Source organism: Hylobates moloch, unplaced genomic scaffold (genome assembly GCF_009828535.3).
Source record: "Hylobates moloch isolate HMO894 unplaced genomic scaffold, HMol_V3 SCAFFOLD_5, whole genome shotgun sequence".
NCBI lineage: Eukaryota > Metazoa > Chordata > Mammalia > Primates > Hylobatidae > Hylobates > Hylobates moloch.
Window position 1 is genome coordinate 23,568,785 of NW_026652280.1, and position 26,041 is coordinate 23,594,825.

Here is a 26,041-nt window from a genome sequence, read left to right on the forward strand (position 1 = left end):
CAGGAGTTTCTCTGCATGAGCTCTCTCTTTGTCTGCTGCCATCCACTTAAGATGTGACTTGCTCCTCCATCGTCTTCTGCCATGATTGTGAGGCCTCCCCAGCCACGTGGAACTGTGAGTCCAGTTAAACTTTTTTCTTTTGTAAATTGCTCAGTCTTGGGTATGTCTTTATAAACAGCGTGAAAACAGACTGATACAGTGCCAAACACCATGTTAGGCATTTTCACATGCATTCTTCTCATTTAATTTTTATAAAACCCTGTAAAATAAGATTTATTATTATTAAAGTACAAGTGGGGAAACTGGGGGTCAGTGGAGCGATATTCACAGACCCATGGAGATTGTTAATGGCTTGGGAAGGGATTAACCCTGCTCATCTGATACAATATTTTCCGTCTTCCTCTAGAGTGTCTACCCCTTTGTTTTCTTGGGGAATGGCATATTCTGGATGAATCTGAACCCTAATGTTTTTTAAACCTTGATTACTGCAAAATCAAAAAGGAAAATTCACATTTTAAGGCTCGTTTCAGTTTCTCCAGAGAGATCTGAATTAACCTTTGGGGTAACTGCTATTTGGTTTGTGGGAAATCATTTGATAGGCATTTTTGTCCATCAAAAGTAAAACTGAAAGGTCTTACTCTTTACACATATTGTGTAAAAGATAGGCTTTTTGTTTTTGTTTTGTTTTGTCTGGTGGGTAGAATTGCATCTCTATGGATCATAATTCTTTCTGGAAAGATGTTTTATAAATATTAGTTTTTTTCTTGGGAGATGTATATTTGTTCTTTTCTAAACACTCCCTGTCCAATAGTTACTGGAAGGCTGTAGTTGTGACATGGAAGCATATATTTACCAATTCATATTATGGGGGAGGCACTGTCCTTGCTGGGATGCCTGGAAGCAACACTTGCTGTTCTGCTAAAGTCCTTCTGCAGTGTTTTGGAATCCTGAATAACCTAGATTTAGGGTTATGTATTGATGTCATATATTATTTTGTTCCAGTGGATTGTGCTAAAGGGAAATGCACCCGACCAAAATAAACAAATGAATTAATTTAAAAACAGTAAAATCCAGCAAAAAACAGAATCCCGAAAGCACTCCCTGGGGATCCTTAGAAACGTGGAGGACGAGTCCTGTGCATCCTTTGGTGAGGTATAGTGGAAGTTCAGTCTAATGTGATTTGGGCATCAAAGGAAGTGTGACCTCACATGACACCTGGGACGGGTAGGTAATACTTGGAATCAGTTGTTTCCTGACAACTTCATGTTGGGAAATGTTGTATTCATTTTTATTCGTAGGAGATTGTACTTAAAGTGTTTCTGCATATTTTTGCCTCCAAAGTAAAATGGAAGCTTATTCCCATTAAAGATTGTATACTCTTTTTCCTGTGTCCCTCACACAATGAGTAGTTAATAACTGCCTTTGAACTGTAATTGAAAGAAGAAATTTCACCAGATTAAGATTTAGATGCAAAGGTTTTGAATGCTTTTTCACTTTCACATCCTGAATAAATTAATGTAAGAACTGGAAAACCATTTCTTAACTCACTTAAATCCCCCCTGTTTGTTCTTTGCTCTCACTTAACAAGTCCAAAAAATATTTTTCATGACTCTTGTCATCTATTTGCTGCTAAATTGCTTTGCCTAGTTACATAGAGCAATGATTGTGAGCAATCTCTGTGGTTTTGAAGTAAACTATATTTATAGTAAACCCACTATGCATTTTTACAAATTATCCTGTAACTCATTGTCAGGCCAATTTTCAGTGTTCTTATAGATATTAAGACAAAAGACATGGCATAATTTTCATCACTGCAGCATATTTTATTAGAAAGTCTCTACTGTCTCAGGCCTTTAAATAATAATAATAATAATAATAATAATAATAATAATAAACCTATCAACCAAATAATAGTGAATAGGCTGAGTCCAAAAACCAAGTTTCCCAAATTTCCACTTCTGGAGCAGACTACCACTTGTGCAATATACTTTGAAGCTTTTTCATAATAAACACATTAAAGGCATAAATTATAAAAATGCTTATTACAATTGGTGGTGACAACAATATTGCTTTGGATACAAATAGTCTAATTTATTGCCCTATAAACCTTAGCCATCTATTCTGGTTAGGAAAAGAGTCCTCACCTGTGTTCTTATTGGTTCATATTTACTTATTAATGCTGAGAGAATATTTACTCCTTATATAACCATTCAGTAACATGCTCAGTAAAATGGCATTTGCAAGTTCTCCTTTGTTCACAAATTTTCATCTTCATAGCTAATTTTCCAAAATGATTACAGATAAAAACCATTTTAAGAACTTCTTTCTGTACCTCAAAAATATGTAAAGAAAAGAAGAATCAACATATATTGAGGACCTGCAATGCACTAGGCACTGTGATCTACAATATCATATCAGTTGATTATCCTCCTTTAATAGAAGAATAATGGCAGCAAATAGCAAATGCGATGTACAATAATTTAAATTCTCTTGTTCTCAGTGGTTTCTTCTTTGCAGTAGCTCAGGATAGCAACCAGACCTGAGATTCTTTTCAGCTTATACGCTGTTGTTGGTAAGTGCAAATGAAAACCTCAGCTTACAAACCAAAGGTTTTAGCCCTAAGCCCAAATATGTTATAACAAATATCCATTCAAGAAAGAGTCTCTAAAAAGGTATTTTCTCCTCAAAATGGGAAAATAAGTTTTCGTATCCAGACTCATTCAAAACTGATGGTTCTTATACTAAAGTGGGAGGATTTCAACTTGGAATCTGGAGTTGCTAACATGATTTTGTTGTATTTTTAAGAGGGCTTTTGAAGAAGCTCATAGAGTTTCTTAGATATCAACAATGTGGTTTAGATACAGTTTTGGAAGAAGTCTGTGTAAATTAATCAAACCCATGTGGAATAAATCTTTAAAGAATACATATAAGATTTAATAACTGGTTTGAAGCAACTTAAAATATTAGGGAAAAGGTCTGTGACCATTCTTTGCCGGCTATCTGTCCAACTTTGAGAATTTAAAATCACATTCGAAATGTAATAATAGCTCTTAAAATTGGCTAATAATCTTGCCAAAAAATTATCTTTGCTGCTTTTTCTCTTTCCGTTTTTTTTTTTTTTTAAGATGGAATTTCACTCTGCCACTTAGGCTGAAGTGAAGTGGCATGATCTCAGCTCACTGCAACCTCCGCCCCCAGGTTCAAGCAATTCTCCTGTCTCAGCCTCCAGAGTAGCTGGGATTATTAGCATCTGCCACTATGCCTGGCTACTTTTTGTATTTTTAGTAGAGACAGGGTTTCGCCATGTTGGCTAGGCTGCTCTCGAACTCCTGACCTCAGGTGATCTACCTATCCATCTAGGCCTCCCAAAGTGCTAGGATTACAGGCATGAGCCACTGAGCCTGGCTTTTGCTGCTCTTAGCCCTCCATCATCTTGAACAGAACTCCACTCAATAAATTATCATGACTAGGCACAGTGGTTCACACCAGTAATCCCAGCACTTTGGTTGGCCAAGGCAGGGGAAGACTTGAGGCCAGGAGTTAGAGACCAGTCTGGCTAACATGGCAAAAACGTGCCTTTACTAAAAATACAAAAATTAGCCAGGTATGCTGGCATACACCTGTAATCCCAGCTACTTGGGAAGCTGAGGCACTAGAATTGCTCGAATCTGAGAGTTGAAGGTTGCTGTGATCCAAGATGGCACCACTGCACTCCAGTCTGGGGGACAGAGCTAGACTGTGTCTCTAATTAATTAATTAATCAAGTGAAATTTGTCACAGAAGTTGCTTTATATGATGCGGGCTTTCAGGAAACCTACAGATTTATAGCTTCACAATTGAAGCTGATGTATATCAGGAAAAAGTGATTAACAAGATCGTCTCGATCCTATGTCATACTAGATACAAAAATGAACTAACTCAAAATGGATATTCAACTTAAATGTAAGAGTAAAAACAATGAAACTCTTAAAAGAGAACATAGGAGTAATCCTTCCTGACCTTGGATTAGGTAATGGTTTCTCAGATATGATACAAATAAGTGACAAAAGAAAAAAGTAGATAAATTGAACTTCGTGAAAATTAAAAACTTTTGTTTCAATGGACACATTAGAAAGGTTAAAAGACAATGCACAGAATGGGAGAAAATATTTGCAAATGGTATAACTAATAAGAGACTTGTGTCCAAAATATATAGAGAACTTATACCATGCAACATTAAAAAGACAATCCAATTAAAAAATGGGCAAAGGATTTGAATAAACATTTCTCCAAAGAAGATATACAAATGGCCAATAAGCACATGAAAAAATGTTCGAAAGCATTAGTCATTAAGGAAATGCAAATCAATACCACAATGAGATACCACTCCACACTTTCTAGAATGTCTAAAATCAAAAAGACAGATAATAACAAGTGTTGATGAGGATGCAGAGAAATTGGAAGCCCCATACTGCTGGTGGGAATGTGAAACGATGCAGCCACATTGGAAAGTAAGCTTGCAGTACCTGGAAATGTTAAAACATAGAGTTACATGGCGTAGCAATTCCAGTTCTAGGTATACATACAATAGAACTGATGACATATGTTCACACAAAAACCTGCACATGAATGTTCACAGCAGCATTATTCATAAGAGTCCCAGAGTAAAAACAACCCAAATGTTCACGAATTGATGAAGGTATAAACAAAATGTGTTGTACCCTTACAATGTAATATTATTTAGCAATAAAAAGTAGTGAAGTACCAATAAATGCTACATCATGAACTTGGAAATATGCTAAGTGAAAGAAGCCTGTCACAAAAGGCTACATATTAGATGATTCCATTTATACGAAGTGCCCAGATGGGCAAATCCATAGAAAGTACAGTGGTGGCTTTTAGGAACTGAGAATGGGGAGCATGGGGAGTGGTTGCTAATGGGTATGGTTTTATATTGGTAATTCAAGCTGCTATAACAAAATACCAAAAACTGGGTGACTTAAAAAACAAAAATTTATTTCTCACAGTGCTGAAGGCTAGGAAGTCCAAAATCAAGGTGCCAACTAATTTGATTCCTGGTGAGGGCTCTCTTCCTAGCTTGCAGATGGCCACCTTCTCATTGCATGCTCACATAGCCTTTCCTCAGTGGTGCATGTGCATGGAAAGAGAGAGAAAGATCTGACTCTCTTCCTCTTCTTATAGGGCTTCCAGTCTTATGGGATTAGGACTCCACTCTTATGACCTGATTTAATCTCATTATCTCCTAAAAGTGCTAGCTTCAAATAATATCACATTATGGATTAGGGCTTCAAAATATGAAATTTGGGGAGATGCAAATATTCAGCATTTGCATATTTGCAAATAACTCTGTTATTTGTATGATTATTTGCATAACAGGGTTTCTTTCGGGTGGTGCTAAAGATTTTTAAAAATTAGATAGTGGTAATACTTGCACAACATAGTAAATATCTAAAAATCACTTAATTATATACTTTAAATGGTAAATTTTATACTATAGGAATTTTACCTCAATAAAGCTATTATTAAACAAATAGAAAACAAACAAGACCATCTTGAAACAAATAGTTCTTTCTATATTGTATATTATTGAGGGTGGTGGGTCCACAGGTTTATACAAATAGCAGCTTTTTGTAAAATTCCCCCTCCCTTCCAATAGTAAAAGGCAATCATCCTGGGCTTTTTTTTATGGGGGGGCGCTATCCATAACGCATAACATGCTTTATGAGTAGGCTTGTTGTTTGTTCATGTTAGTAAAATCCCTTTGGCATTTCTGCTAAAGAATACTTCCTCAAAGGCAAGTGTGAAGGTTCAGTATTTTTAGCTTCTAATGACCTCAGAGTTGTTCCTTATGCTTCTAGGTTCCATGCATGTGTATGTGTTAGCCATGGAGACTGGTCATGTACACACACTTTCAAGAAATTACCTCAGAAGGAAACACTTGAGCAGCAATGGTCAGAAGGGCATGGGAGCATTTAACATGTTGCTATTGGGATAAATGTTGGATTCCTCATTACTGGACATCCTCTTTGAACATTTACATGTTTCCCATATGCCTGATATACTTTAGCCTTGAAAATATCTTTGGTTTGTTTTGGGCTTGGTCTATAGGTCATCATTAGATCAAACAATAGGTTCTTAAGCAGAAATGCAGGTGCATGTATTAATAAATCCCAACCAATTTATTACGCATCTGCATTCTTGACTCATATAGATGACCTAAGTATGCACAGGCTTTCCTGAACACTCACACCCCTGCTCTGATGATTCGTGTAGCTCCATATTTGGGGGAGTTACAAAAAATGATATCTTCATAGATAAAGAATAACTTGATTTATTGCATTACCTACTAGTAGCTAATGTCTGCAAATAAATTTAGACTAAACTGATCATTTTGGCATCTAGTTAGGGTTTCCTAAGATTTCACATACTGTGGTTTTGTCTCATACTACATTGGGTTTGGGAGTCTTCCTAGAAGGAATAATGCTTAAATGCAGTTTTGAAGGAGAATATGCCTGGAGATTTCCAGGCCGAACAATAAGGGGAAGTCACTCTAGGAAGAGGAAATTGCATGTGCATGTAAAGTTTGGAGACAATAAAGGGCATAAATGGGGATCAAAGAATGCATTGGAGGAATCATGCAGATTCCACTGGAAGGGCAAACAAGAGTCAAGGCAAAAAAAGTGCCTGACTTTGCCCAAATAATTGACACTTCTTTGCTTTGAAATCAGTGGAGTGCCATTTGAGGATTTTTAACGGGAAAATGACACAATTAAGGGATTTTCCCCTTTGTTAAGTGTTAAATGTCATTTTGCTTTCAGAGTCCACCTTAATGACATACGGGCTGGGTGAGGATTAAATTGAAGGTGGGCAAATGTGAAGGCTAGAGACATTGTGAGGAGAGTTCTGGTAATTCAAGGGAAAGGCAATGAGAACAATAATGAGGACATGGGAAGTGGAATGGAAATAATTCAGTGTGTTCAAGAAATAGGAGTAGAATCAACTGGGCCACAGAAGCAAATGAAAGAGAAGAAAGAATTAAGTATAATTTCCAGAGGTCTCCCAATCAAGAAGCTGAATAAAAAAGAGTATTTGGGGAGAAAGTAAGTTCTTTTGTTGATATGTTGTATTTGAAGTGTTCAGTAGGCAGTTGGAGACATAATTCTGAGCTTTAGTAACATGTCTCATTAGAAATATGTATTTGAGTTGGGTGCGGTTGCTCTCAGCACTTTAGGAGGCTGAGGTGAGAGCACTGCCTGAGCTTAGGAGTTCGAGACCAGCCTGGGAAACATAGTGAGACCTTGTCTCTACCAAAAATTCAGAAACATCGCCAGGTATGGTAGTGCCTGCCTATAGTCCCAGCTACTTGGGAGCCTGAGGCGGGAAGATCGCTTGAGCCTGGGAGACCAAGGCTGCGGTGAGCCATGATCATGCCACGGCATTTCAGCCTGGGAGACAGAGCAAGATTCTGTCTCAAAAAATAAAATATGAATATGTATTCGATACCTGTTAGCATATTTAAGATATTGGAGTAAATGAAGAACCCCAGGGGATGTTAATAGGTGAGCCCTAGGAAAGGGGAAGAGAGATGAGAGATGAGAGAAAAGCCAAAGAAGGAGGCTGAAAAGGTATTGTCAGAAATGTCGAAAGCAAAAGGAGACAGCGTAGAATAGAAGCAAGAGAGAGTGGTGCCCTCAAAGCCAAAAGAACAGAGAGTTCCAAGCGGAGACAATGAGTGTAACCTGCTCTTTCAGGAAATGGAGGGCTCAGGCAGATAAGGAAGTAAATACAGCAGACAGGAAGTGAAGGGAATGGTTTTGTTTGGTTGGTCAGTTTGTTCTTTGAAGAGACTTTTGTATATTTATAGGCTGAGAGGAAGAGATAGGAGAGGTTAAAGACAGTATGTAGTTGAGAAGAAAAGATGAACAAATAGCATACCCTTAAAAAGCAATACAATATTTTGTTACATATTAGTCAATATGTAACAAATGCTTTATGGACTGGGTGGATGTGGAAGATTATGATGGCCTCCAGTGATTAAAAGTTTCAGGAAGGCACAAAGCATAGGCAACCCCTACTGAGGAAGAAGTATACACCTCTTCATTTCTATTTCCAAATTAAGTGGCTTTGGGGGTAGTCATGCTGTATCTTTCTTGGATTGATTCTCCATTCTTATTTACAATCATGTTGATGTGATAATAGTATTACCTAAGAGGAAGGCTTACTGTAAGGAAAAAATTGAGAGCAACTAGAAGAGTGCCAGTTAGCATTTAAAGTACATTGGGCTGCTTTTTTTATTGCTAGGTTTCCAACCAGTGTCCTGTCTGCAAGCCAGTCAAGTTCACAGCATGACCACCATCTCCCCTCCTTTCTCCACCAGTATTTCCATGATAAATTGTATGTCTGGGCAATGTGGAGGTGCTCTCCTCAAGGCTATTTTAAGAATTGTTCTTATAACATGGTTCGTCAGATATTAAACTAGGTATAATAAATATAAGGAATTTTTCTTGCATGAAGTTTTTTCTCCACTGGCTGTCAGCTTGGTGAAGAACATCATAAATCACCCTGACAGCTATAGTGGCTGGTCCAGAGTTGTTCTGCCAAAATGGAGAGTTCAAAATTCATAGAATATAGTCTCATTTCTACTCCTTGCACTAATTGTACCAAGACTGGTTAATGACATATATCCAAGGAATAGAAAGTAAGGAAATCGAGGTTATGCTGATAAAGATACAGAATCCATTTCTGAATGCTGATGGGGTTAGGAAAGCTAATGGGATGGGAGGTGCTAATGTGATAAAAACAGTCAAATGATCAAAAATAGTTCCTACTAAATAGCATTGATATAACACATTATAGAACATTTGCATACACTATAACTCTTATGTTTGGCATATGAAATCGGCATTAGGTATTTTTCCCTGTGATACAAAATGAGAAACTGAAGACTACCCAAGTTTCCGCAGGCAAGGAGTGGGCCCAGACTGGACACCAGTCTTCTGCCCCAATCCCATCTCCCTGCTTTGGACCACATTATGACTATTGTTTTCTTGATTTGTGTCCAAAAAGAACACTCTTTTCTGATGGTTTCTGCCAGAGTATAAATGTGGTCCTTCCTGCATTGAAATACTAATAATAGCTCACATTTACTGGGAACTTAAGCTATACCATGCTTTGCTCTAAGGTCTTTATATTAAATCTCTGAGGTAAGTACTATGACAATTCCTATACTAGGGATGATAAATCTGAGGCATTGAAAGGTTAAGAAACTGACTTGAGGTCACACCTAGTAAGTGGTGGAGGTGATGAATGCCAAGCCCTGTGCCAAATGCTTTTACATGGATTATTTCATTTAATTTTGATCAAAATCCACATTAGTACTCTGCTAGGTATTCACATTCTCCCTATTTTTTGTAGGTGCAAAAGATGTAGTTTAGAAATATGTATTATAATAGAGCCTGAATCAGGTCACTTATGTGTTAGTATAAAACAAGTTTCTGTCCACATGGAACTAATAATGATACCTAAACAGGCAACTTAAATAGTATAAAAAGACATTAGGGACCCTACATAATGAATGACTGAGATCATTGTATCTGACACATTTAACTTCCCAAATATTTCATTCAAATTTTATTTTGGAAGCAAATTCTCAATGAAACAATTGCTTCATTGCTAACATACTATATCGATTATTCTTTTTGTTTTTGTTTTGTTTTGTTTTGTTTTTTTGAGGCAGTGTCTGGCTTTGTTGCCCAGGCTGGAGTGCAGTGGCACAATCTCAGCTCGATGCAGCCTCCACCTCCCAGGCTTAAAGGTCATCCTCTTCCCGTAGCCTCCCAAGTAGCTGAGACTACAGGCACACACCACCACACCTGGCTAATTTTTGTATTTTTAGTGGAGATGGTGTTTCGCCATGTTGACTGGGCTGGTCTTGAACTCCTGGGCTCAAAAGATTCACCCGCTTCAGCCTCCCAAAGTGCTGGGATTACAGGTGTGAGCCACTGTGCCCAACCTGTATGGATTATTCTTGATAAGCTAGTTTTATAAACTCCAGTTGTATTGCTAAAAGATAAGACCCTTACAGATGACCAATCCTGGCTTTTGCTGCTGTATTCAGCAGATTCTTACCTTCTGCCTCTGATATGAAGACTGCTAGTTGTTCTTCATAGTCTGTTGTGGGCTTGAAAATCAGTCAAACATTTCAGAATTGTGGTTAAAGACTAAATAGGCACTTGTAAACCTCAGGAACATACACATAAATAGAATATATTTTTAAAACCTACAATTAACTACTAGTAAAATTATAAACAAGATGTCTCCATAAGGCAAGAGCAAATTTAAAATGTATTTGTACTAATAGAAGAGAGAGAAAGTAGGGAAATCAAAGTATCAGAAATTGTTCATTCATTTAATATTTATCTGTTGAGTGTCTCCAATGAGACAATCACTCTTATAGTGGCAAACACACAAATAAATTCAACACTTGAAAGTGGATTGAATTTCCTAATGAAAGCCATAATATTCACGTTGTAATGAAAATAAAATCCCATTATATTCTCTCCACCAAAGACACACACACAAAGCAAAATAGCTTGGGTACACTGGAAATTAAAGGAAAGCTGAGATGTTCCCAAGCAAAGGCTAAGAAACAGTCAGAGTAGAAATGTCAGTCTTAAAGGAGAAAAGTCAAAGAATAAGAATAATAGGGTAACTTTATACTGATAAAAATTATAATTTTTATATCAGGTATATGAGTCATAAACCATTATATATCAAATAATACTTTATCAAGAAGCATATGTGAAACACAGTTGTATTCTGCCTCTTTACCCTTAGAGGTTTCCATCAATAATTGACCACATTACACATTCCCATAAGATTATAATGAAGCTGAAAAACACTGTAGTCATTATAGTGTCATGGTGCAACACCTTACCCATGTGACCGTGGTGATGCTGGTATAAATAAACCTACTGCACTGCCAGTTGTGTAAAAGCATAGCACATACAATTATATACAGTACGTAATACTTGATAATGATACTAATTACATTACTGGTTTACATATTTACTATATTATATTTTAATCTTTATTTTAGAGATGGCAGCTCCGTGCATGTTATTGCTGCTGAAGACCCAGTAGAACAAGATGTGGATGTAGAAAGCAGTGATACTGGTGACCCTGACTCTGAGTAGACCTTGGCTAATGTGTATGTTTGTGTCCCAGTTTTTAACAAAAAAAAATTTTTTAAGTAAATACATTTTTAAATACAAAAACATGTAGAACAAGGATAAAAAGAAATATTTTGCACAGCTGTACCATGTGTTTTTGTTTTAAGCTAAGTGTTATTACAAAAGAGTCAAAAAGTAAACAAAAATAAATGGCCCAAATGCCCATGAGTCAATGAGTGGATAAAGAAATTGTGGTATATATATATACACCATGGAATACTATTCAGCCATAAAAAGAATGAAACAATGGCATTCACAGCGACCTGGATGGAACTGGAGACCATTATTCTAAGTGAAGTAACTCAGGAATGGAAAACCAAACATTACATGTTCTCACTCATAAGTGGGAGCTAAGCTATGAGGATGCAAATGCATAAGAATGATATAATGGACTTTACGGATTTGGCGGAAGGGTTGGGGAGGGTGATGGGTAAAAGACTATAAACTGAGTTCAGTGTATACTGCTTGTATGATGGGTGTACCAAAATCTCACAAATCAACAGTAAAGAACTTACTCATGTAACCAAACACCACCCATTGCCCAAAAACCAATAGAAATTAGGAAGAGGGCAGTGGATCTCCCAGCACAGTGCTTGAGCTCTGCTAAGGGGCAGACTGACTCCTGTAGTGGGTCCCTGACCCCCATGCCTCCTGACAGGGAGACACCTCCCAGCAGGGGTCGATGGACACTTCATACAGGAGAGCTCTGGCTGGCATCTGGTGGGTTCCCCTCTGGGACAAAGCTTCCAGAGAAGGAGCAGGCAGAAATCTTTGCTGTTCTGCAGCCTCCACTGGTGATACCCAGGCAGACATGGTCTGGAGTGGAGCCCCAGCAAACTCCAGCAGACCTGAAGAAGAGAGGCCTGACTGTTAGAAGGAAAACGAACAAACAGAAAGCAATACCATCAACATCAACAAAAAGGATGACCACACAAAACCTCCATCCAAAGGTCACCAACAGCAAAGACCAAAGGTAGATAAATCCATGAAGATGAAGAAAAACAAGTGCAAAAAGGCTGAAAATTCCAAAAACCAGAATGCCTCTTCTCCTCCAAAGGATCACAACTCCTCACCAGCAAGGGAACAAAATTGGATGGAGAAGGAGTTTGACGAATTGACAGAAGTAGGCTTCAGAAGGTGGGTAATAACAAATCCCTCTGAGCTAAAAGAGCATGTTCTAACCCAATGCAAGGAAGCTAAGAACCTTCATAAAAGGTTAGAGGAATTGCTAACTAGAATAGCCAGTTTAGAGAAGAACATAAATGACGTGATGGAGCTGAAAAACAGCACAAGAACTTCATGAAGCATACACAAGTATCAACACCTGAATTGATCAAGTGGAAGAAAGGATACCAGAGATTGAAAATCAAGTTAATGAAATAAAGTGTGAACACAAGATTAGAGAAAAAACAATGAAAAGGAATGAGCAAAGACTCCAAGAAATATGGGACTATGTGAAAAGACCAAACCTACATTTGATTGGTGTACCTGAAAGTGACAGGGAGAATGGAACCAAGTTGGAAAACACTCTTTGGGTTATTATCAAGGAGAAATTTCCCAACATAGCAAGACAGGCCAGCATTCAGATTCAGGAAATACAGAGAACACCACAAAGATACTCCTTGAGAAGAGCAACCCCAAGACACATAATTATCAGATTCACCGACATTGAAATGAAGGAAAAAATATTAAGGGCAGCCAGGGAGAAAGGTCGGGTTACCCACAAAGGGAAGCCCATCAGACTAACAGTGGATCTCTCTGAAGAAACCCTACAAGCCAGAAGAGAGTGGGGGTTAATATTGAACATTCTTAAAGAAAAGAATTTTCAACCCAGAATTTCATATCCAGCCAAACTAAGCTTCATAAGTGAAGGAGAAATAAAATCTTTTCCAGACAAACAAATGCTGAGGGATTCTGTCACCATCAGTTCTGCCTTACAAGAGCTCCTAAGGAAGCACTAAATGTGGAAAGGAAAAACTGGTACCAGCCACTGCAAAAACAAACCAAAATGTAAAGACCATCGACACTATGAAGAAACTGCATTAACTAATGGGCAAAATAACCAGCTAGCATCATAATGACAGGATCAAATTCACATATAACAACATTAACCTTTAATGTAAATGGGATAAATGCCCTGGTTAAAAGGCACAGACTGGCAAATTGGATAGAGTCAAGACTCATTGGTGTGCTGTATTCAGGAGACCCATCTCACATGCAAAGACACACATAGGCTCAAAATAAAGGGATAGAGGAAGATTTACCATGCAAATGGAAAGCAAAAAAAAAAAAAAAAAAAAGCAGGGTTGCAATTCTAGTCTCTGATAAAACAGATTTTAAACCAACAAAGATCAAAAAAGATAAAGGAGGGCATTACATAATGGTAAAGGGATCAATACAACAAGAAGAGCTAACTATGTTAAATATATATGCACCCAATACAGGAGGACCCAGATTCATAAAGCAAGTTCTTAGAGACCTATAAAGAGACTTAGACTTCCACACAATAATAGTGGGAGACTTTAACACCCCACTGTCAATATTAGACAGATCAATGAGACAGAAAATTAACATGGGTATTCAGGATTTCAATTCAGCTCTGGACCAAGTGGAACTAATAGACATCTACAGAACTCTCCACTCCAAATAAACAGAATATACATTCTTCTCGGCACCACATAGCACTTTTTCAAAAATCAACCACATAATTGGAAGTAAAACATTCCTCAGCCAATGAAAAAGAACAGAAATCATAATAAACAGTCTCTCAAACCATAGTGCAATCAAATTAGAACTCAGGATTAAGAAACTCACTCAAAACCATACAACTACATGGAAACTGAACAACCTGCTCCTGAATGACTACTGGGTAAATTACGAAATTAAGACAGAAATAAATAAGTTATTTGAAACCAATGAAAAGCAAGACACAATGTGCCAGAATCTCTGGGACAAAGCTAAAGCAGTGTTTAGAGGGGAATTTATAGCACTAAATGCACACAGAAGAAAGCGGGAAAGATCTAAAATCAACACCCTAACATCACAATTAAAAGAACTAGAGAAGCAAGAGCAAACAAATTCAAAAACTAGCAGAAGACAAGAAATAACTAAGATTAGAGCAGAACCGAAGGAGATAGAGACACGAAAAATCCTTCAAAAAAATGAATGAATCCAGGAGCTGGTTTTTTGAAAAGATTAACAAATAGATAGACCACTAACCAGACTAATAAAGAAGAAAAGAGAGAAGAATCAAATAGACACAATAAAAAATGATAAAGGGGAGATCACCACTGATCCCACAGAAATACAAACTACCATCAGAGAATACTATAAACACCTCTATGCAAATAAACTAGAAAATCTAGAAGCAATAGATATATTCCTGGACACACACATCCTCCCAAGACTAAACTAGGAAGAAGTCAAATCCCTGAATAGACCAATAACAAGTTCTGAAATTGAGGCAGTAATTAATAGCCTACCAACCAAAAAAAGCCTTGGACCAGATGGATTCACAGCCGAATTCTACCAGAGGTACAAAGAGGAGCTGGTACCATTCCTTCTGAAACTATTACAAACAACCCAAAATGAGGGACTCCTCCCTAACTCATTTTATGAGGCCAGCATCATCCTGATACCAAAACCTGGCAGAGACACAACAAAACAAGAAAATTTCAGGCTAATATCCCTGATGGACATCGATGCGAAAATCCTCAATAAAATACTGGCATACCAAATCCAGCAGCACATTAAAACGTTTATCCACCACAATCAAGTTGGCTTCATTCCTGGGATGCAAGGCTGGTTCAACATACACAAATCAATAAATTTAATCCATCACATAAACAGAACCAATGACAAAAACCACATGATTATCTCAATAGATGCAGAAAAAACCTCAATAAAATTCAATACCCCTTCATGCTAAAAACACTCAATAAACTAGGTATTGATGGAAAGTATCTCAAAACAGTAAGAGGTATTTATGACAAACCCACAGCCAATATCATACTGAATGGGCAAAATCTGAAAGCATTCCCTTTGAAAACTGGCACAAAACAAGGATGCTCTCTCTCACCACTCCTATTCAACATAGCATTGGAAGTTCTGGCCAGGACAATCAGGCAAGAGAAAGAAATAAAGGGTATTCAAATAGGGAGAGAGGAAGTCAAATTGTCTCTGTTTGCAGATGTTATGATTGTGTATTTAGAAGACGCCATTGTCTCAGCTCAAAAACTCCTTAAGCTGATAAGCAAATTCAGCAAAATATCAGGATACAAAATCAATGTACAAAAATCACAAGCATTCCTATACACCAATAATAGGAAAACAGCCAAATCATGAGCAAACTCCCATTCACAATTGCTACAAAGAGAATAAAACACCCAGGAATACAACTTACAAGGGATGTGAAGGACCTCTTCAAGGAGAACTAGAAACCACTGCTCAAGAAATAAGAGAGGACACAAACGAATGGAAAAACATTACATGCTCATGGATAGGAAGAATCAGTATCATGAAAATGACCATACTGCCCAAAGTAATTTATAGATTCAATGCTATTCCCATCAAGTTACCATTGACTTTCTTCACTGAATTAGAAAAAACTACTTTAAATTTCATATGGAATCAAAAAAGAGCCCATATAGCCAAGACATTCCTAAGCAAAAAGAACAAGGCTGGAGGCATCATGCTACTTGACTTCAAACTATACTACAAGGCTACAATAACCAAAACAGCACGATACTAGTACCAAAACAGATATATAGGCCAATGGAACAGAACAGAGGCCTCAGAAATAATATCACACATCTTCAACCATCTGACCTTTGACAAACCTGACAAAAACAAGCAATGGGGAAAGTATTCCCTATTTAATAAATGGTTTTGGGAAAACTGGCTAGCCATATCCAGAAAACTGAAACTGGACACCTTCCTTATACCTTATACAAAAATTAACTGGAGATGGATTAAAGACTTAAACATAAGGCCTAAAACCATAAAAAACCCTAGAAGAAAACCTAGTCAATACCATTCAGGACATAGGCATGGGCAAAGACTTCATGACTAAAACACCAAAAGCAATTGCAACAAAATTCAAAATGGACAAATGAATCTAATTAAACTAAACAGCTTCTATACAGTAAAAGAAATTATCACCAGAGTGAACAGCCAACCTACAGAATGGGAGAACATTTTTGCAATCTATCCATCTGACCAAGGGCTAATATCCAGAATCTACAAGGAACATAAACAAATTTACAAGAAAAAAGCAAACAACCTCATCAAAAAGTGGGTGAGGGATATAAACAGGCACTTTTCAAAAGAAGACATTTATGCAGCCAACAAACATATGAAGAAAAGCTCATCATCATTGGTCATTAGACAAATGCACATCAAAACCACGATGAGATACCATCTCACACCAGTTAGAATGGTGATCATTAAAAAGTCAAGAAACAACAGATGCTGGAGAGGATGTGGAGAAATAGGAACACTTTTACACTGTTGGTGGAAGTATCAATTAGTTCAACCATTGTGGAAGACAGTGTAGTGATTTCTCAAGGATCTAGAACTATAAATACTGCTTGACCCAGCAGTCCCATTACTGGGTATATACCCAAAGGATTATAAATCATTCTACTATAAAGACACATGCACACGTATGTTTACTGCAGCACTATTCACAATAGCAAAGACTTGGAACCATCTCAAATGCCCAACAATGTTAGGCTGGATAAAGAAAATGTGGCACATATACACCATGGAATACTATGCAGCCATAAAAAGGAATGAGTTCATGTCCTTTGCAGGGACATGGATGAAGCTGGAAACCATCATTCTCAGCAAACTAACACAAGAACAGAAAACCAAACACCACACGTTCTCACTCCTAAGTGGGAGTTGACCAATGAGAACATATGGGCACAGCGAGGGGAACATCACAAACCGGGGCCTGTTAGGGGATGGGGGGCAAGGGGAGGGACAGCATTAGGAGAAATACCTAATGTAAATGACAGGTTGATGGGTGCAGCAATCTACCATGGCAGATGTATACCTGTGTAACAAACCTGCACGTTCTGCACATGTATCCCAGAACTTAAAGTATAATACAAATAAAATAAAATAAAAACAGTTTTACTTCTTCCTTTCAAAAAAAACCAATAGAAATTTTAAAAAATTATAAAGTAAAACAGTAAGCTAAGATTAATTTATTATTGAAGAAAGCTTTTTCTATAAATTAGTGTAGCCTAAGTTCACAATATTTATAAAGTCTACAGTAGTGCACAGTAATGTCCTAGCCCTTCATCACTCACTCATTGACTCACCCAGGCAACTTCCATCCTGCAGGCTCCATTCATGGTAATTGCTCTATACAGGTATATCATTTTTTAATCTTTTATACCACATTTTTACTGTATCTTTTCTATATTTAGATACTCAAATATGTGTTGAAATTGCCTACAGTATTTGATATAGTTTGGCTGTGTCCCCACCTAAATCTCATCTTGAATTCCTACATACTGTGGGAGGGACGGGATGGGAGTTAATTCAATCATGGGGGCAGGTCTTTCCCGTGCTGTTCTTATGATAGTGAATAAGTCTCATGAGATCTGATGGTTTTATAAGGGAGAGTTTCCCTACACAAACTCTCTCTTTGCCTTCCACCATCCATGTAAGACATTACTTTGCTCCTCCTTGCCTCCTGCCATGATTGTGAGGCCTCCTCAGCCACATGGAACTGTGAGTCAATTAAACCTGTTTCCTTCTAAATCACCCAGTCTCTCTCAGGCATGTCTTTATGAGCAGCATGAAAATGGACTAATTTAGTATTCAATACAGTAACATGCTATATAGATTTCTAGCCTAGAAATAGTAGGCTATACCATATATATCCCAAGTGTGTGGTAGACTACACCATCTAGGTTTGGAATACAATCTATGATCACACAACAGTAAAATTGCCAAAGAATGCATTTCTCAAAAGCAAGACATTACTAAAGTCATAAGAGGGAAATCTGCCTCTACGCAGTATTAGTGAGTGAGGGAGAGTCAGGGCAGGGTTCTATATGACAGGCAAAACTGAAGAAAAACTGAATGAACTTTAAGTAGGATACATCTAAAGAGATTTATATCTAGGCAACCAACCCACAGTCAAATGGTCCAAAGACGAAGAGAATGAAAGAAGCAAGAGAAAAGCATCTCATCAGGGACAAGGGATCCCTAATGAGATTCACAGCTGAGTCCTGAGTCCTGAGCAAAGTTTTGTATACAATTGAAATTAAGTATTATTTCAAACTAATTGTCTTAAGTTAAAATGTTAATTGTAGTCCTCAGGACAACCAGTAAGAAAGTAAATTTAAAATATAGAGCAAAAGAAGTAAGATAATTAATAAGGTATATCAGAAAATATCTATTTAACACAAAAGAAGGCAGTAATGAAAGAATAGATGAACAAAAAAGACATAAAAGACATAGAAAACAAAATTTAAAATGGTAGATGTAAAACCTATCTTATCAATAATTGTATCAAATATAATTCATTTAAATTTTCATTAAGTGCCTGTGAAGATATATAAGTTAAGTTTGAGTAGTTAATTCTTTTGGGAAGCATTCTCATCAGTCGAATACGGCCTATTAAATTTGCCTGAGAAACAATCAGTGGCCAAAACATACTTCTCCTGAGGCAGAACAATCTCTTCAGGAAGAGTTTCCAGCCTTTCCATGAGGTCCCCTCCCAAGTATAGACACCCAGTGTTTGTTCAAAACAGGGCTTAGGCTGCCATTTCCTTTTCAACAGAGAGTGCTCTTTAAAACCACCAGAGTTTCTTCATCAATATCTTTTATGCTGTCTCCATATGAAGGTTGCAGCTCTGAGTAAACAGTATAGCAGGAAGCAAAGGAGAGCTGGCACATTGGCATGTGGCCTCTTGGGAGGTGTGGCCCTAACATGTGGAGGACGGCAGTTGGAGCTGGAGATAGAGTCTGTGTAGAAAATGTATCATGGGACTGCAACATGGTAGACAATCGTTGTTTTTGACAACTGTGAGCCTGTTTCCTTTTGGAAAATTACCTTCCCCCATCATATGCAGTCTGGGACAATCAATCAAAGAATCCTGCCCTCTCCTTAGCCAAGGATGCCAATCACTCTCATTCTCAAAGCTGATTCATCCCATGGGCAGCATGTATAAGTACAGTTGTCACTGAGAGCTGCTACTGACATCTCCACATCTGCTGGCTCCTGGCTTTTCTGAACCCACTTCTCCTTGCTAAACTTACCTATATTTAAATTTTTGGTATTGGCTTCATCATGGATTTTTTCACATTCATTTTAAACACAAACTATTGCATTAAAACATTATTTATCTTGATTAGTGAGCTTTTTGACATCCCTTAAATTTGGCATCTGAGGAAACTGCTTCACTTGCTTCATCATGGTCCTGGCCTATCTCTAGCCTTTGATGCTGTAAATGAACTCTGTTTTGCTTTAAATAATCATAATTGTAACCTAAAGAACCTGGCTTATTCAAAGAAAAGAAGAATGAAAATCTAATATAATACATCAAAAGAAAAATACTGCTGCCCACTTGGAAATCTCAAGAAGAAAACTAGAAAAACTACTAAGTCTCTTAGTAAGGTGGCTGGTCCAAAAATACACAAATATTGATGGCTTTAATGTAAGAAATACTAAATATCCCAATTAAATGTAATGAAAAAGTATTCCATTTACTTTAGACATACATATATGTAATCTAGAAATTCAATTAACAAAAAAATGCAGGCCCTCTATGAGAAAAATTATAATACTTTATTGAGGTACATAGCACAGGCCTAAATAGATGGTGAGCTTCAATCCAGGAACCCATATTCCTGGGTTGGAGCATTCAATATTATAAAAATGTCTGTTCTTCTACAAATTTAATGTTTGATTTTTATGCAGTTCTAATCAAAACCTCTTCAAATATTTTAATTGGCCAACTTATCCTAAAATTAATCTAGAAAAATAAACTTGTTAGAGCCAAGAATTTTTTAAAGGATGATTTGCCCTGTCAGATTATAAAGTAAATTATAAAACTATAAGACTTAAGAGTATTTAACATGTAACTTTCATCCCAGAATAGATCAATGAAACAGATCAAATAGCCTTTTTGAAATAAACTAATGTAGAGATATAAGAAATTAGCACAAATTAAATTAGGAATTTCAATTCAGTTGCAAATGATAGATTAATCAATGTACACTATTGTCACAGTTAGGTAGCCATTTAGAAGAAAATTAAAATTTCTAGGTTACTCATGCACCAAAATAAATCCCGGAAGAATTAAAGTGTTAAAAGTGAATGCTCATACACATATGCATTGTTGACTACTTAAGCAAGGGTTGTGCTTTCAAAATAAGATAATAAAGTCAGAAAATTATGGAAAACATTGGCCTATTTGACTATAAGAAAATAGAAAATATCAATTATCTAATTAATTAAAATGAGGTGAAAACACTAAGTAATCCATTAAACAGAGAGGGGAAATAATGAAAAAATTTGACAAAGTTCTCTCCTTGAAAAGAATATCAGCCTAAGCAGTTTTAGGATTTTGTTCTACCAAATTTTAAATAACTGATAATAAATGGATAATAATTTACCTTTAAGTAGATGCCTGGATAGAAAAATAGCTTGAATTTTAAAAAGAAAGAAAAGAAATAAAATAATGAATGTCACATTTGACATGTCTTTAAAAGAATGACATATAAAAGTCATCTTCTAATAGTATTTTATCCCAAACTAAATGTTTTAATTATGATTTCTCCACCTATAAGTCAATATTGACAGATTTTGAGAGGGAAAATTATGATAATCTTAGTAAATACTAAAAAATGTGTTTGATAAATTTCCAGTAAAAGCTCTCACTGTCTGAGGAATAGAAGAAAGATTCCCTAAAATGAATAAATATAATGTGATAACAACTGTTAATTTCCCCAGTATCTACTCTCCTTCCCTTCCATGGTGGGAAGATTTTTAGCCAAACATAAGACTAAAAATCACATTTGTTGCTCAACAGAAAATTACATTTCTTAGCCTCCCTTGCACAGAAGTGTTCCCATGAAATTAGGTTCTGTTCAGTAGGATGTAAGTAAAAGTGATGAGTGCAAATTCTGGGCTGTGCCCTTAAAAAGAAGAACTGTACCCTCCTTTTGTATTCCTTTCTTCCTGATGTCTGAAACACAGAAATGATGGTGGTAGCTGGAATGGCCCTATGAGGTCATGAAATAGAAGCTCTGTATTTTCTAGAACAGAGCAGCAAGATAGAAAGATACTGAGACCCTGATAATGGCATAGGTAAGCTACTAGACCACCCAGCACTGCTTACACCCAGACTGTTAATGTGAAGCACTATTATTTGGGATTTTTCTATTATAGCAATTACATCTATATCCTAATACATATAATTACCAGAAATCTAAAGCGAACATTATCATCGTATTTGTTTATAATCTTCCTTGAAGTATCAATAAAAGCAAAGTTGCCTGCTATTACTATTACAAATTGACATTATGCTAGCAAACTAGCCAATGCAATAAGAAAATAAAAAGAATGAGAACGCAATTAAAGGAGCTAATTTAACGTTACGTTCAAATGTATGATGATCTATCAAAATTTTGAAAGAGTCAACTGAAAAATTATTAGATGTCTCTCTCCAAATCCAATGCAAGGTCCATGTCAAAGTGTCGATGCACAAACAATATGCAATTTTTAAAAGACATGAAAAAACGAGATGTAATTTATTATCACTATAGAATTTTAACATAGCTAGAAATAAATCTAATGAGAAGTATGCAAGACCTATAAGAAAGAGAAATATAAAACTTTATTGTGGGAACTTGAAGATGACCCGACTAGTGAAAAGACACACTATGTGCCTTGATGGAAAGACAATATTATAAAGAGGTCAATTTCCCCCAAAATAACATAAAATACGGAACACCCCTAATCAAAATCCCAAAAGAAATATTTTTAAAGGAGCTCTGTGAGCCAATTATACAGTTCATTTGAAAGAGAAAAAACAAAAGATTGGCTGTGAAATTTTTGAAAAATAATAGTCAAAATAGATTTTCCCCACCAGGTTTCAGAGCATTATATAAACAGTAATAAATACAATGTTACATTAGATCTTGGACAAAATAAAGTTTTAGAATATGTATATATGTGCACACATGCACACACACACATACACAGTTTTAGGATATGGCCATGAAGACATTTCTAGACAGTAATAGACAATTCATTTATTAGAACTGGGACAACAGGATACTCTACAGAAAAAAAAAAAAAAAACTTAGATGTTTCCCTCCACCATACAGAAAATTTAAATTCTACATAGATTAAAAATTTAAACGTTGGTAATCTATATTGTTACAGAATAGAAAATTAGAGGAAAATCAGAAGATAAAAATGAAAACTATGATAGTACCACATAAAAATGAATAACCTCTTAACAAGGAGAGATGGTAAAACAATGTTAAAAGAGAAGGAAGAGCTTGAGAGAAAACATTTGCACAGCATATAGCAGACAAAGCCTTAATATATACAATATGTAAAGATGTAAAGTAGGCTCAACTTAAAATTAAGAAATGAATACGAAGAGGCAATTCAAAGAAGAAATACACACGGTCACAAACATTGGAAAATATGTTCCACTTCACTGTAATTAGGGAAATACAAATTAAAACAGCATTGAGATTGTATTTTTCACCAGATTGGCAAATATTTTAAATTTTCATAGCATCCAGTGTGAGAAAACAGAAAATTCTCATTCACTGTTAATAGAAGTGTAAACTGGTGCGGTCTTACTTAAGGACAACTTGGCAGGAACTATCAAAATTGAAATTATGGATACCCTTTCATCCACATTCCAGGAGCTTATCTTAAAGAAATACTTGCAAATAAGTGTAAACGTATCTTCACAAATTTTTGATACCATTTTTTATCATAGCAAAAATTTTAAATTGACCTAAATGTCTGCCAGAGGAGAATTTACTGGCATAAATAGTGTTTTTCTTTCTTAACCCATTTTTTAAAAATGAGAATAAAGTCATGTATCTATGCACTTAAAAACAATAAGCAAGACAAGGTGATAATTTTAATAGAAAAAAATGAATCTGTGATGTGACAGTCTGTGTGTTTTTTAATGGTGAAATTAACTAGTTAACGTTAAGTTCCTAAGTTGAATGAAATTCCTAAGTTAAAATGTTATAATGAATTCTAGAAACTTAAATTCTAAAGTTCACTTTGAATGTAAGTAGCAACAATGGTTAAAGAAGTTACAGTACTTCTACTAAGTACAATATGCTGATATATCAGTAATTGTTATTACTGATAACAATTTTCTACTAAAATAAATGCCTGCACAAGATACTAAATGAAAAAATAGAGAAAGGCCCTTCTCTATATGATATAGTCTCAACTATGTTGAGTTAAAATACGTATAATGACTCTAAACAAATACACCAAAATCATTAAGTGATTTTTATATGAATGAATTTTGGGTGGTCTACCCTTTTTTCAAATGTTTTCCTCCATTTTCCAAACCTTTTAAAAGAAATGTTTGTGAAAACAAAACTTTATTTTATAAAGCTGTTTGGAAAAGCTTGATGGCACATTCTGCAACATAAGCTGCCCAGGCGCAGGGCTCTGGGGATGCTAATTAGAAAATGATGAGTTAATTAAAGTTGTGTGCTTAGTCTCTATAGCAAGGATTTCCTTTAATCCAACAGTGGTTTTCTCTCCATTTGCAGAATGTGGTTTCTGGATGAAAAACTGAGAACAGACTGACCCTCTGGCCACAGCTACTCACGTCAGGGACGCATAGTTGCAGGTGCATGCTGTTTGGTTTGGTTTGCCAAGTCAAAATAGTTGTGTTTCCCGCTGCGGTGAGAGTTTCCAACTTCAGAAGGGGCAAGAGAAATTCTAAACAGTTTGCCCTTTGCAGATGTATTGAAATAGTACTGAAATTTACTGATTTTCCCTCATGTTTTTTTCCATGCTTTTATCACTACCCTGAAAATAAACAAGGAGAAAAGGCAAGCATACCAAATGTGTTCTCAGTTGCTGAGCAAAAGGAGGTTTTCCTGAGTAGTATGGCTGCTTCAGTGCTCCTGGCTTGACATGAGAGCAAACAGAGAGAAATATAAAAGCCACACTTTTCCCCTCCAGAACACAACTTTATTACAGGGACTTGAATAAGACAGTAGGACTTGTACCAAAGCCACCATACAGGAATTAGGGACACTGTCTCACAGGGAGCCACAGGAAGCCGGAAACCTTGGGACATAATCCCCTCCCAACTTCCTTAGGGGCTTTAGACAACCACTTTGTTCTCTAGTTCAGTTTCCTCTCTCCCAATCCCCACCAAGGTGTTTCAGCATTAATTAGCTACTGCTAATTAAGGCCACAAAGCTGAAAAGCACCATTGTATATGGCAGTAGAGAGACGAATCCCTTCATTATCTCTTACTGAGGCTTCCATTCAGGATCACAGAACACACCCTGAGACTATCCCCTCATTGGCGTAGCATTCTCAAATCAGTGCCCTCCACAATCACGCACATCTCAGCCACACACCCTGCACTGTGGCTTTTGTCACCTATAGTCAGAAGAGTCTAGGACACAGAGGGAAGCAAGAGAATCTCCAAATCAGCCCAGAATAATTTGGGGGAAAGAATTCTAAACAAGTGCATCTTGCAATGTTGGGCTTTAGCTTTCAATAAAACTTTCTCAACAGCCTCCTGCTCTTGGAGTGGGGCCACGTAGGGCCATTTTCGGAGTAGAAAGGGAATCCATTTTGGGAATAGAAAGTAGGGCAAGCAGGTGAGGTGGCTCATGGCCGTAATCCCAACACTTTGGTAGGCCTAGGCTGGCAGATCACCTGAGGTCAGGAGTTCGAGACCAGCCTGACCAACATGGTGAAACCCCGTCTCTACTAAAAATACAAAACATTAGCTGGGCGTGCTGGCAGGCGCCTGTAATCCCAGCTACTCTGGAGGCTGAGGCAGGGGAATCACTTGAACCTGGGAGGCAGTGGTTGCAGTGAGCTGAGATAGCTCCAGCCTGAGTGACAAGAGTGAGACTCCGTCTCAAAGAAACAAAGAAAAAGAAAAAGCAGGGCCATTTTTGAAAATAAAGTTTGGAAGACTCCAAATTCTTTGGAAGACTCCACTAGCAATCAGCCTTATGGTCTTCCCAAGGTGCTGGAGCGCTGTCACTAGATTCCTGGTCATGTTATTTTCCAAGCGCCCAAACCTGATTTATTACAACAAACAGGAAGCAGTGGCTGAAATGACTTCAATAGTAGTAATAATAAAAGAACACGGTAAGGAAGAAAACAGAGATTCCCTCTCTTGGAATGCAATCTAAACCCCTGGGTTTGTCGTTTAGGAAACAATCACCATTCCAGACCCTCAGGTTTTAAAGCCTACGTTGGCCAAGAGAGGGAAGTAGAGGCAGCCGTCTTGCAGATTAACCGCCACAGATCAGCCAGTTAGGGAACGCCCTGAGTGCAGACATGTGTGTTTCTTGTTCTTGCATCAGAGCTGCTCATATAAAGATTTTTGCCTTAATAGAGCGGTTGTGATTTTCCATGTCACATTGCTGTTTCCAACCCTGGAATTTGGTGACAATGAAGGACTCTCAGCACCAAAATAATAACTAATTTAGCCAGCTTCATAAACCACAGTCCCTAGGCACCACCAGCAAATAGTTCTTTGGACCCAGAACAATATACAAACTCCAGCTTTAGCACCATGTGGTCGGAACTTAAA

At 36.9% G+C, this 26,041-nt stretch overlaps 1 long non-coding RNA gene across 1 annotated transcript; it reads left to right on the plus strand.

The window, feature by feature from the left end:
* On the plus strand, positions 1 to 24,176 carry LOC131383597 (uncharacterized). Its single transcript, XR_009213740.1, has 3 exons — positions 1 to 114; positions 11,099 to 11,209; positions 24,021 to 24,176. It is a non-coding gene; the product is annotated as an uncharacterized LOC131383597 (long non-coding RNA).
* Positions 24,177 to 26,041: the final 1,865 nt, after the last annotated feature.